This window comes from Canis aureus, chromosome 33, assembly GCF_053574225.1.
Source record: "Canis aureus isolate CA01 chromosome 33, VMU_Caureus_v.1.0, whole genome shotgun sequence".
NCBI lineage: Eukaryota > Metazoa > Chordata > Mammalia > Carnivora > Canidae > Canis > Canis aureus.
Window position 1 is genome coordinate 17,850,127 of NC_135643.1, and position 13,497 is coordinate 17,863,623.

Genomic DNA, 13,497 nt, shown 5'->3' on the forward strand with positions numbered 1-13,497 from the left:
TTATAAAATTATTATAGGAAATATTTTTGTCACCCATTCATTTAATTACTGTACATTCCAGGGACGATGCTAATATTCATATGCCTTGTTTAGTCTTCCCCAAACTCTCTAAGTACTATTATACCCACTTTTTTGTTTTATTTCAAGTTTTTATTTAAATTCTACTTAACATGTAGTGTAGATTAGTTTCAGGGATAGAATTTAGTGATTCATCACTTACATATAACAACCAGTGCTCATCCCAACAAGTCCCCTCCTTAATGCCTATCCCTCATCTAGCCCATCCCCTACCCATGTCCCTCCAGCAACCCTCAGTTTGTTCTACAGTTAAGAGTCTGGGGGGATCCCTGGGTGGCTCAGCGGTTCAGCACCTGCCTTCGGCCCAGGGCGTGATCCTGGAGACCCTGGATCGAGTCCCACTTTGGGCTCCCTGCATGGAGCCTGCTTCTCCATCTGCCTGTGTCTCTGCCTCTCTCTCTCTCTCTCTCTCTCTCTCATGAATAAATAAATAAAATATTTTAATAAAAGAAATGAATGGGTGACGGGCACTGAGGGGGGCACTTGACGGGATGAGCACTGGGTGTTATTCTGTATGTTGGTAAATTGAACACCAATAAAAAATAAATTTATTATAAAAAAAAGAGTCTGTTTTATGGTTTACTTCCTTCTCATTTCTAAAAATTGTTTCCTTTCCCCTATGTTCATCTATTTTGTTTCCTAAATTCCATATATGAGTGAAATCCTATGGTACTTGTCTTTCTCTGACTGATTCATGTTGCTTAGCATAATACACTCTGGTTCCATCCATGTCCTTGCAAATGGCAAGATTTTTAAGGGAGGGGCAGGAAGCTTCCTGAGGATGGGTAAATGGCCCAGGTCCTTCAGTGTCCTACCCAGAAGGTCCAAGCCTCAGGTCAGCATAAAGCACCTGAGTAGAGAAGAGGGCTGGTGGTCTCTGCCTCCAGTGTGAATATGCACTGAAGCCACCAATTGTCCTGTGCCTTCAATCCCGAGAGCCTGTGCTTCTGTCCTTTCTCCAGAGCAAATATGACCATTTTGGTTTACAGTGTAGTTTTTTGTTTGTTTTTGCAACGTAAGGAAAGAGCAGTTACCTATATAAGCGGTGGAGGGGAAGGAAACCCAGAGTGAGCCGACTCCCCCCAGGCTTCCTTGAGGCTGCAGCCCCTGGCCCACTACCCTAGATCACAGGGATTGTGGCCACTGCAGGTAAACATTGGGTGGGGCTCATTTTTTATTGCTTTCATAATTGCTTTCATAAAATCAAGCTTTCATAGATGTACAGGTTTACTTATGGATTCTTTCATTATGTTCCACGGGTCAGTTGGTCTACCCTTGCCTCAGTACGAGACAATAAAAGTTATTGTGACTCTATTAATATTACCTGGTGGACGAACCCCCATGCCCTGCTCCATTCTTCCACTTGTTCTTTTTTGTAGCAACATGGCCTTTTTCTAATTTATTCATATAAATTTAGAAATGGTATGTAAATTCCACATAACCTATAATATTTTAAGTTTTGATTAGATTTGTGTTTAATCTATAGGTCAGCTTGGGAGAAATTAACATCTTTATGATAACTGAAGCAATCCATGGTCATGGTATAATTTTAAAATCTTTTTTTTGGAAACTTTATAGTATATTTTGTAAAAATTTTCAAAGATTCATTTCTAGGTACTTTATTTCCCTGATGGTACTGTAACTGGCTTCTTTAAAAAATTACATTTCTGTTTGTTGCTGGCATATAGAAATATAATTGGCTTTTTTATATTTGCTTCGTATCCACCAGCCTCACTAGTTGAAAACTTCTAATAACTGATCTGAAGATTCTTTTGCAATTTTTAAATGTAGGTAATCATAGCATCTATGAATAACCACGTTTTTCTTTCTTTCCAACTCATTCTTTTTTTTTTTCTTTTCTTTTCTATTGCTTTATTCTGCTGGCTTGGACCTCTTAGAAGTATGCAAAAAAGTTTTGAATTTTAAAAATTAAAAATTTTTACCTCTCATGTAAATATCTAAAATTTAAAGTGTGATTACATGAAATCATTGAACTGTGATTTCTGATTTCTGAATCTGATTTCAGAATTATCCTATTAATTTGGCGGTCCCTATCTAAAGAGAATATGGTAAATAAAATTAGACATAGCTCAAAAACCACGTAAAGTCTCTTATGTTTTGCAAATTCAGAAAAGGTTGACATAATTTAAAATTCACTTCTAATAAAACTCATTTGACTAAAATATGTCTTTAATGTATTTTTAAAAATTAATATGCTCCTTGATTTGTCCTGTCCTTCCCTACTTCTGAGATTTTTCAATTCTGCTTCTGTTTTGTTCATCATTGACTTCTCCAGACTCTAGATGTATCTGGCACATAATAAACCTCTAAAAAATATTCATTAAATGGATAAAGTAGTGTATGCAAGAAGTCATTTTTGAGGCTGATAATTAGATGTTTGGCTTTGTGGCCTACATGAATGCCGTAGATGTATCCTACTACTTATATCTGTACAACTCAGATGAAGTCTCTGGGCCAACAGTTACCACCACCATCTTGGAGCTCATTAGAAATGCAGAATCTCCAGTTGCCTGGGTGGCTCAGTAGTTGAGCATCTGCCTTTCGCTCAGGTGGTGATCCAGGATCCTGGGATAGAGTCCCATATGGGGTGCCCACAGGGAGCCTGCTTCTCCCTCCGCCTATGTCTCTGCCTCTCTCTGTGTCTCTCATGAATAAATAAATAAAATCTTAAAAATACAAAAAAGGAAATGCGGAATCTCAAGAACTCAGAACTATTGAATTTGCATTTTAACAATACTCCTCAGATGGTATGTGTGCACATTTGTGTGGGAAGCCTTGCTCTCTGTGATGCCTATGGAGTTGCCTGACTTAGGATCTTTTCAAGAGTTTAAGGCTTTTTAGGCTGTACCCAATTGTAAAAGGCTTGGAAATCCTGCTGCATCCAGTCGCTCTGCACCCAATCTGTCATATAGGCTTAATGTCCTGGAAGTTAGGTAAAAGCTTTTGTTTCCCTGCTTAAAGGGCAAGGATTTTCTTTAGGAGCACTGTCAGTCCAGGATGTAGATGATCCTTTTAGAGAGGCCTGAAAACATTCCCTTCCTTTTTTCACCAAGGAAATGCTGGGGATATTTAGCAGACAGTGTGTTCAAACTCATCATGGTCTGGTTGATACCAATTCTTTGAAGTGAATTAATATTTGCATTAAGTGGTAAAATGTTGGCAATCTTTTCTGTGTGCTTGAAAATAATGTATATAGTATGTTTGTTGAGTGCAAAGTTCCATATATGCTCCGATCATACTTTCAAGTGGTCACACATTCCAGGAACAGTGAGGAGAAAAGTAAAAAGAGGGTTTCTCCAAACTTAGCTGCTTTTTTGAGGTCTCGCTAGCCTCACACAACACTTGCACTTATATCTCAGTGGCCAGGAATTAATCACATCTTACAGGAAGCTGGAAGATACAGGATTTGTCTGGGTGGTAGTATGCCCACTTAGGAATTGGAATTTTTATTTCTGAGGAAGAAAGAGGGATTAGACACTAATCAAGGCAACTAGTATGCTTGTTAAATGTAGTGCAGAAATTCCTCCCCTTGTTAACATGACGTTTATATCTCTATTACTTGCTAGCTAAAACTCGGCTCTTCAGGTAGACACTGGTTGTCCAACAATCTTCTCATGTAAATGCTGCTTTCTCTTCCAAGTGCCACCCACTGAGGTAGTGGAGGTATGACCTGAGTTGCTCTCATTTCCCAAATCTATTTCAAGACTACTCATTCATTAATTCTCCCTTTTATTCTAAGAGCTTTTTGACCACTTGAGCCATACACTGTTTAGCCACATCATACTTCCTCCCTGTCACTGTCAACTGCCAGTTTCTTAATCCCCTTGCTTTCTCCATTGAAAATTTGAATTTCTGAATCTTCCTCTCCACTCCCATCCTGAGCATCAAACCTTTTGACTTAGTGTTTACAACAAACAGTGTTTTTCACAGTGTGATCCCGAGTTTCTGTATTTCTCAGAGACAACTTTTCCAGGCAGTCCATGAAGTCAAAATTACTTTTGTAATACTTCTAAAGAAGTTACTTTCCCTTTTCACTATCATTCACTCACAAGTATGCAGTAGAGCTTTCCATAGGCTACATGATGTGTGATATTTCAACAGATTGAATGTAGAAGCAGATGAGACTCCAGCTGTTTCCTATTAGGACAGAGATTAGAGATTTATAAAAAGTAAATGATGGCACTTTAAAAAAAGATTTATTTATTTTTTTGAGAGAGAAATTGGGGGGGTGGGGGCAGAGAGAAAGAATCTCAAGCAGATTCCCTGCTGAACTCGATCCCATGACCCTGAGATCACGACCTGAGCCAGAACCAAGAGTCTGATTGCACCCAGGTGCCGCAATGATAGCACTTTAATTTCTAATTTTTTTTGTTTTAGAAAAATTATTTTTTCACAAGAATATGTTCTTTATGTTAATATGTAATGGTTTATTATTTGGAAATGAATTAATATACATATTTTGAATTAAAATCTCTAGTTTAAATTTCTTACCCATAAATACATGAACAAAATCTATTTAGGAACCTCAGAGTTTACGAGTGTAAAGGTTTCCTGAGACCAAAAGGCTTCAGAAATGCTGAGGGAGACAAAAACAAGAATCCAATATCTCAGCCTCTAGCTCTTTGCCTTTATGGAAAGCACATCTCCCTGTAGGTATAATGGATGAACAAAAGGCAACAATTCATGTCTGAACTCCATGTTAAACTGTCTATCATTAGCAACTTCCTTGTTTGTTTTATGCATATATATAAGTATATTATATTAATTATATTAATTATATTAAATATATATTATATATATAAAAATTTTAAAAATTTAGGGGTGCCTGCCTGTGTGGCTCAGTTGGTTAAGCATCTGACTTGGTTTCAGCTCAGGTCATGATTTCGAAGTTGTAGGATTGAGCCCCATGTCAGGCTCTGTGCTCAGTGGGAATCTACTTCAAATTCTCTCTCCCTCTCCCTCTCCTCCATGCTCTCTCTCTCTTTCTCAAATAAATAGATAAAATATTTAAAAAAACAATTAAAGTACAGGTGATACACAACATACCTTAGTTTCAGATGTATGACATAGTAATTCAGCAACTCTATATGTTATGCTATGCACGCCACAAATGTAGTTATTAAGGTACAGTACAGGCAATATAGTCAAAGGTATTGCAATAGCCTTGTATGGTGACAGATGGTAGCAACTCCTTCTTAATATTTCCAATTAGATATGTCATGGGCCCTTTAGGCTTATCATGTCAAAGCAAAATCTCATCACTTTCTCATCAAACAAGTTCTTCCTCCACTTTTACCATTTCAAAAAATGGTATCATGATTCACCCAATGTCTTAAGCTGGAAACATGAAAGTAATCCCTCATGACTTTCTTTCCTCTGTTCCCATATTAATAATTTACCAAGTTTCATAATTTGATAGATTGGTCATATATCTTGTTTTTTGGTGTTCACCTTTTTTCAGCTTGAAATTTTTATTTTAAATTAATTTATTTTTGATATATACTGTTGTGTAAGTTTAAGGTATATAGCAGGTTGATTGATTTATATATTGTGATGTGACTGCCCTTGTAGCATTAGCTAACAACTCATGTCACATAATTAGCATTTTTTTGTGGTGGGAATAATTAAGATCTAGTCTCTTAGCAGTTTGATGTTTATAATACAATATTGTTATCTATAATCACTGTGGGATACATGAGATCTTTAGGACTCTACTAGTTGCAAGTTTATACCCTATCTCTCCTGTTCCCTTCCCCCATCTCATTCCCTGGTAACCACCACCATTTTACTGTTTTCATGGATTTAGCTTTTTTAGATTCCACATATAAGTGATATTATACAGCAGAAATCTTACCATTTGTGACAACATGAATGGGGTTTGGTGATATTATGCTGGTAAATAAGCCAGAGAAAGACATTTCTAGTTTCTTAGTGGCTTTGGAATCTGTCCACTGACCTCCAATCCCAGTGTCACTACCTTAATTAAGACCACTAACATCTCAAACTCAGATTACTGTATAAGACCTCCAAGTGTCTCTTTGCAACCTTCAAATCTGTATTATAAATCTCACTCCAATTGAATGTTCTGAAACAAGTGTGGTCATGTCACTTCCTCATCAAAAATCTTTTACTGACTTTCGACTTACCTCAAAGGAAAGTATAAACTCCTTAAGATAACTATCATTTAGTGAGCATACGTTATTTCCTCAAGACAATTCCATAAAGCATATACTATTATACTGATATCATCCTTTTTAAAGATAAACTGAGGTGTGGAGAGGTTATATAACATGCCCAATGTATTAGGGAAACAGAGCCACTGTGAGTTACTAGATAAGGGATTTATTATGAGTATATATATGTGTGTGTGTGTGTGTGTGTGTGTGTGTATACAGTATTATATTTGAAAGGAAGATCATAAAGGAGAAACTGGGAGATCAGAGGAATCACTGGCTAGTCCATAAGAAAAGCCAAGCACATCTAGCTACCCAGGTGGGACTATAAGGGTGGCTGGCAGGTAAGTTTGTGGGAGGTACTATCCCTGTAAGTTTGTAGTCAAGCCATCTGGTGATGGTCCTAGGGCTGCTTTTGGTCAGAGGAAGCAAAGTTGAGGTGGAGAGGAGCTGGATGTGAACAAAGGAGAGTGAAGACAAGCTGATTCCCTCCAGGCACCTGTGGGTCTTTCCATCACTTTCCACCAAGGTGAACTTCAGAGAGTATGGATGCTGCTTTACTTCCACTGACTACACCTTATACAATTTCCTTATCTGGCTAATGCTAATAGAACAATCCAGGGAAAGAGAATATGAAATATGATTCTCAAGTTAACCAAGTTGCTACTAGAATGATTCAGCACACCTAAGACACAGCTTGTGAGTGCCCAAACTGGGATTTGAACCAAAGCAGACTGCCTCAGATTCTGTAAGAGCCAACTTTACAACCAACCTTCACGATTTGGTTTCTGATTACTTTGCTTACCTCTGCTTTCTCAGATATCTGTGCTGCACCCCCTACCTCAGCCATCCTGAACTCCCTCTAGTGCTCTGGCTCTGAGATGATCTTTCTGACATTCATACACGTGCACCAGAACGCTCAGCCTTTCCTTGCTCTTTGTCTGGCTAAGTGTTGTTTACCTTTTGGGTCTCAGCTAAGCTGTCACTGCCTCCAGAATGACTTCCTTATCCTCTAAATGCTGGTTTAAGTACTCCCTGTGTGATAGGATCTGATGTTTGATGCTATCTTAGAACTCAACACACACCCTCTATCAGGGCAGAAGCCTGTCTGTCTTGCTCACTGCTGTATAACTAACACCTAAGACAGTGGCTAATAAATCATAAATAACTGCAATGTTTAGTAACTTGTGCTGAATTAATGAGGCCAAAAATAATTGGGAAAAGCTGAACATTTAGATAATCAATTGAATATGTTCTTCACCTGGTAAATCAGGTGGACAAAGACCTTGTGAGAATTAACTTACTAACTTATTAAGAAATGAATGTTCTTCAGCTTCAGTTCATTAGGCATATTAATCACTCTTCTCTGTTCATCTTTTCAGGCATAGTTACTAAAGTAAATTTGTACCATGAAATTCTAGGTTATTCCTTTTGGTGTAAGTGACACCACAGTAAAAATGCAACTTCTTCAAAAGATTAAGAGGGGAAGCCAATAATAAAGGATGGGAATAAATTATCATTATTAGGGAATGAGGAAAACACTCTGACTTCCCTTAAAAATTTTTGCCGATTATCCTATTGGGCTTGACTATTGGCGGAGCTGCCTTTAACAGTTTTGCTTGCTCATGAGTTCTGATAAAGTCCAGGCAATGAAGTAATTATGGTGCTCATTCAGAAGGAGGCTGCATTCCAGATGTAGTGCATAGCAAGGTAGAGTTACTAATGTGTTTTCTATGAAAATACACTGGTTTCAATAGGAAAACCAAAGTGAAATAATATGCTGTACATTAAAGTGAATCCTAAATCTTATAAATCCCTTGGAGAAAAAAAAACATGGAGGAGGAAATTACATGAACTAGAATATGATCTAGGAAAAGATATGTAACGTATACTTAACGGGTGTATTGGCATGCCATAGGTGAGGGATATGAACTTTTTTTTAAATATAAAAAAAATCAATAATATCAACCACCTAAGGTAAACATGAGGAGATAATCCTTTGAGTTAATGGAGAAAGTTGTAAATGATTCGCATGTCATGAAGGTTTACTGATTTTAGCAGAACTGTTAGTTAATACATGCAACTAAAAGTGTTAATTAGTAAATTAACAAACCAGGATTCTGTTGACATTCCTTTATGATGAATAATTATTTGTTAGTACAAGATTTTCTTTCATCATGAGTGTCAACACATTCATGTATTGGTTGAGCCTGGATGAAAGACAAGATGTTTATAATATGCAAACAATTGTGGAAGTTCAAATGCAGAACTTTTTGTTTAAACAAATGATTATGGCTAAAGTAGGAGTGTAAACAGGGCCATAATTCATGACACATCAGTTCTTTTTCCTGCTGCAGTCATGAGTTTTTCACCTTCACAGTAACACCCATATGACTACAATGAAATAGGCCATGTCTAAAGGATTTGGTAAGACCTTGCTTTACAAGAAAACAAAAACAGGTAAGATGCTACAAAAGTCTTGGAATTGCTGTTTAATGAATTCCCTCTATTTATAGAGCCACATTGCTAAGCTATGGGGACGTCAGCTTTCTGAATCTCCTTTCACTTCCAAATCTGTTATATTTTTATTGACATATTCTAGTTCTACATGACATGATCACTCAGACAGAGGACCTAAATAATATTCTGGGAATTAATTTTAAAGAAATGGAAATCTGGACATCAGGCTGTTCCAACTGCTACAGTTAGATAGAAATGAATGCTGCTTTTTAACAACATAGCAGAATTTAGGAATCTTCAATTCAGAACTCAATTCACTCATGGGTGAACCGAGATTAAAGCCTTTAAACTGTTATTTATTAATTGGGAAGTAAAGTGATAATAGAATGGCTGGGAATGCTAAGGTACATCTCCTTTTGGGGTAGCAGGTGGTAAAGCTTGTAGGTACTTAGATTGCTAACCTTGGCAGCTCCCCATGAGCACCACACACATACACTATTCTATCACACTCCTAACAGGATGTCATCCTGGAAAGTGAAGGTCATTAAAATAACAGCAATAGCCACAAAAACAATATCTTGGTTGATACCTTGGACATTTATATATTAATTTTATGTATGTTATACGCTTACGAGTTTTCACAAGTTCTGTGCTCTAAACACAAAATTGTTAGATGGCTAAATGTAAAAATACAATTGTCAGTGATTTTGAAATTGAGTAGCAAATACAGTGACAATTCATGTGAAATATTCTGTTGAATGATTTGAAAATCATTCAAAGCCCTCACAGTCATTAACTTTTTGGTCAGTTGTCTCAATTGCTTTCTCCTCAAAAGAGTGATGGGGGTGACTGGGTGGCTCAATTGGTTGGGCATCTGCCTTCAACTCAGGTCATGGTCCTGCAGTCTTGGGATTGAGCCCCACATTGAACCCCGTATCAGTCTCCCTGCTCAGTGGGGAGTCTGCTTCTACCTCTCCTCCCTTCTCATGGCCTCTCTCGCTATCTCTTTCTTTCTCGCTCAAATAAATAAATAAAATCTTTAAAAAAAAAAGGAGTACAGTGATGTGGGCAGCATAAGGCAGCAACTTTATGATCAAATGTTCAAATGCAAAAGTTGTCTTTCTCCAAGTAGATTTCTCGCTGCCAAGAGAATATTCTTCATGTTGAATCAGTGTCCTTTGGCTTGCTAGCATGATTCAAAATACTGCCTCTGGTTTCTGTATAATGTACGCAGTAGACTATAGTCACCAATGTACCAGGCTTCTTAGCTTTGAAACCTCTCTCTCTTAACAGAGCTGAAACTTGGAATCTGAAGAATGATCTGCCCCTATTTCAGGACTCATGTAAGAGTATCAACATGATTTAATTTCATTAATTCCTTAATTCTGACATCTATCTATTTCTAATACATATAGGTCAGAAAAACATAGTATGAATCAAAATGGGATAAGAATCACATGATATAACTATTCATTAAACAGGTATTAATGTCAATTAATATGCTATAGAATGTGCTGAATGCTGGGGAAACAAAAAGGTGAATATGTAGTTTCAACCTAAAGAGGTTTTGCAGCAAGTAGAAGAGAAAGATTAAATAAAAGCTTAAAAGTCAATATAATTTCAATGCTTTAAGGGGCAGCCTGGGTGGCTCAGCGTTTTGGTGCCTGCCTTTGACCCAGGGAATGATCCTGGAGACCTGGGATCGGGTCCTGCGTCCAGCTCCCTGCACGGAGCCTGCTTCTCCCTCTGCCTGTGTCTCTGCCTCTCTCTCTGTGTCTCTCATGAATAAATAAGCAAGATCTTTTTTTAAAAAAATAATTACAAAGCTTTAAAACCTTCAATAGAAGAAAAAGGAGGGATGCCTGGGTGGCTCAGTTGTTCAGCGTCTGCCTTCGGCCCAGGTCGTGATCCCGGGGTTCTTGGATCCAGTCCCACACTGGGCTCCCTGCATGGAGCCTGCTTCTTCCTCTGCCTATTTCCTCACTCCTTGTTAATTCTGGAATTTCAGTCAAGCATAAAAATTTTATCTTTAACAGCAAGTGATTTTGAAAGTCCTCTGTGGTATCCTCTGTGAGTGATAGCTTTGTCATCAACATTTCAGTCTGTGGCATTATGTACATAGATAGTCACAACGAAATAACTTTAAGGCAGTGAAACAAATGGTACAGTATCTTTAATCATTATCTGTTTCTCGTTTTCTTTCACAAAAGAACAACTGTCTAAGGTAAGTTCATGGTTCAAGAAAGATCTATTACTAACAGTGGAAAGAACAAAATGATAAATTTGGTTAGAAGTACATAAGTTAATTCATGCATTCGCTTACACTTTTAACTGTAGGTAACATATGGTAGTATTCGGAAGATCTAGGAGGATGTTCTGATCAAGAATGTGAGCTGATATCCTGAGCTTAAGTGTCTACTCCATCATGTATTAGCTCTGTACTTTAGCAAGTTAATTTCTCAAATTTTGAGAAATCTTAATTTCTGAAAACCTCATATTTTTCATCTGTAAAATGATGATATTAATAGCATCCATGATTAAATTAGGCAACAAAGTAAATGCTCTGGTACCTGGTACATAATAAGCAATGAACAATTAGCAGCCATGAATTCTAGCATTTTATTGTTCTTACTTCAGTTCTCCCTAAATTTTATTAATTTGATCTATAATAGGAATGTGTGTGAGAAGAATCAATTAGTCCTTATTTTGCTTTATTAGTACTTGGTGGGTGAAACAGTAATGCTATAAAATAGAAATACAGAGTCACATTACGTTATTCATTCATTCCTCTAGGTTTATCAAATCCTTAGTAAGTGCCAGGTGACAGATTTTGTGTTTTTTGTCCTCAAGAAGCTTTCCTTTTTTTTTCTTTTTTTTAAGATTTTATTTATTTGTTTGTTTATTTATTTATTTATTTATTTATTTATTTATTTATGAGAGACACACAGAGAGAGGCAGAGACCTAGGCAGAGGGAGAAGCTGGCTCCTTGCAGGGAGACAATGTGGGACTCAATCCCAGGACCCTGGGATCACATGCCCAGAGCAGAAGGCAGAGGCTCAACCACTGAGCTACTCAGGTGCTCCTGTCCTCATGCTTTCATTTGCATCAGAAAACATCTTGAAATACTCTGTATTCAGATATGGATGCCCTGAAAATCTGACCAGTAATCTTAACAGTATACAATTGATGATCCTTTTCTACTGTTTAGACATGATAGCTGTTATAAATTGGATGTTTTTGTCTATTCCTTTCCCCCAAATTCAGACATTGAAATCCTAACCCCACAAGTGATAGTATCAAACATTTGGGCCTTTCCCAGATAATTCGGTCATGAATGGGATCAGCACCCTCATAAGGGGATGAAGTAATCAGAGGTTGCTTTTTCTGCCACCTGAGGAAAGAGTGAGCAGCCAGTCACCTGCAATCTAAAAGAGGGTGGTCACCAGAACTGGATCATGCTGGCACCCTGATCTCTGACTCCTAGCCTCTAGAATACAAGAAATAAATGTATTGCTTAAGCTACCCAGGCTATGCTATTTTTGTTAGAATAGCCTGCATGGATTAAGACAGTAGCCTTTTGAATTCCTGGCCAATTATGGAGCAATTTTACCTCTGAGACAGTGACTCCCATGCCTGATTGCACTTCTATCCTCGGGGCCCTCCCTAACCCATACCCAACAGAAATTACTATTCAGGTTGGTCTGGCCATTTTGTGCTAGGCTCTTGCTTGCCCTGACCTTATAGTAAATAAACTCGTGTGGCTTTTCCCTTCATTAAAAATTTTTCTTCTGTTTTTTTCTTTCTTTCTTATTATATATTTTAAACAAAACCCCATGTCTCCTACTACTTATATGTCGTATAGGAAGGATGTTAATTGTTGTTTCAAGAGACCTTTTTTGAATGGTTTATACAGTTGGGAATTTAGAGATGGTTCTAACTTAATTGTGAAGTTTTATACTTCTATCCTCCAACAGCAAAGATATATAGAGCACCTATTATGTGCTGGGGACTGTGTTATGTGTTAAGAATATAAAAATCATAAAATAGAGTGGCAATGCGGAAGTGTGGGAGGGAGTGACTAATATGCCTGGAGAAATGAAATATTTTATGAAAGAAAAGACATTTGACTAGGGCCTAGAAGATCAATGTTAGATGATGAAGGGATACTGGTCAGGGGGCCAGATGGCATACCAGCTAGGAGAAATTGTCAGGATGTTTGGCAAGCAGTCTGTTAGTCTGGAGTGTTTGGCAGATTGGCTGGAAAGGGATGTTGAAGCCAGATTATCGTGGGCCCCTAAGGTCCCACTGGGATGCATGGATTTATTTTGTAGGCAAATGAGAGCCTTAAAACTTTTAGGCAGATGAGTTATAATTAGATCTTCAGCATTTCATTTATTTTGACTTAACTATATAAATATCCAGCTCCATTTAATGAATAGGGTTACTTAACAAAAATCACAAATCTGATTTGTTAAACAATTCTGCTGGCAGCAGGAAAAAAATATATTTTCGAATGTAATTTCCTTAAATTTCCTCCTTGATATTTTGCTTCCTCATTCCCGCTTTTTGTTTGTTTGTTTGTTTGTTTGTTTGTTTTTTGTTACTTGGAGGACTTGTTTTCTCTTTTGGTTCTTTCCTCCTTAGACTTTAATTCTGTCCTTTCCTTTCCATTAATAGTAGTGTAAAATTTGCAAGATTTGTTGAATATTGCCAAGGAGTTCTGTGGCTTTCTCCTCCAGTATGCCTCAGAGATCATCAATTGGT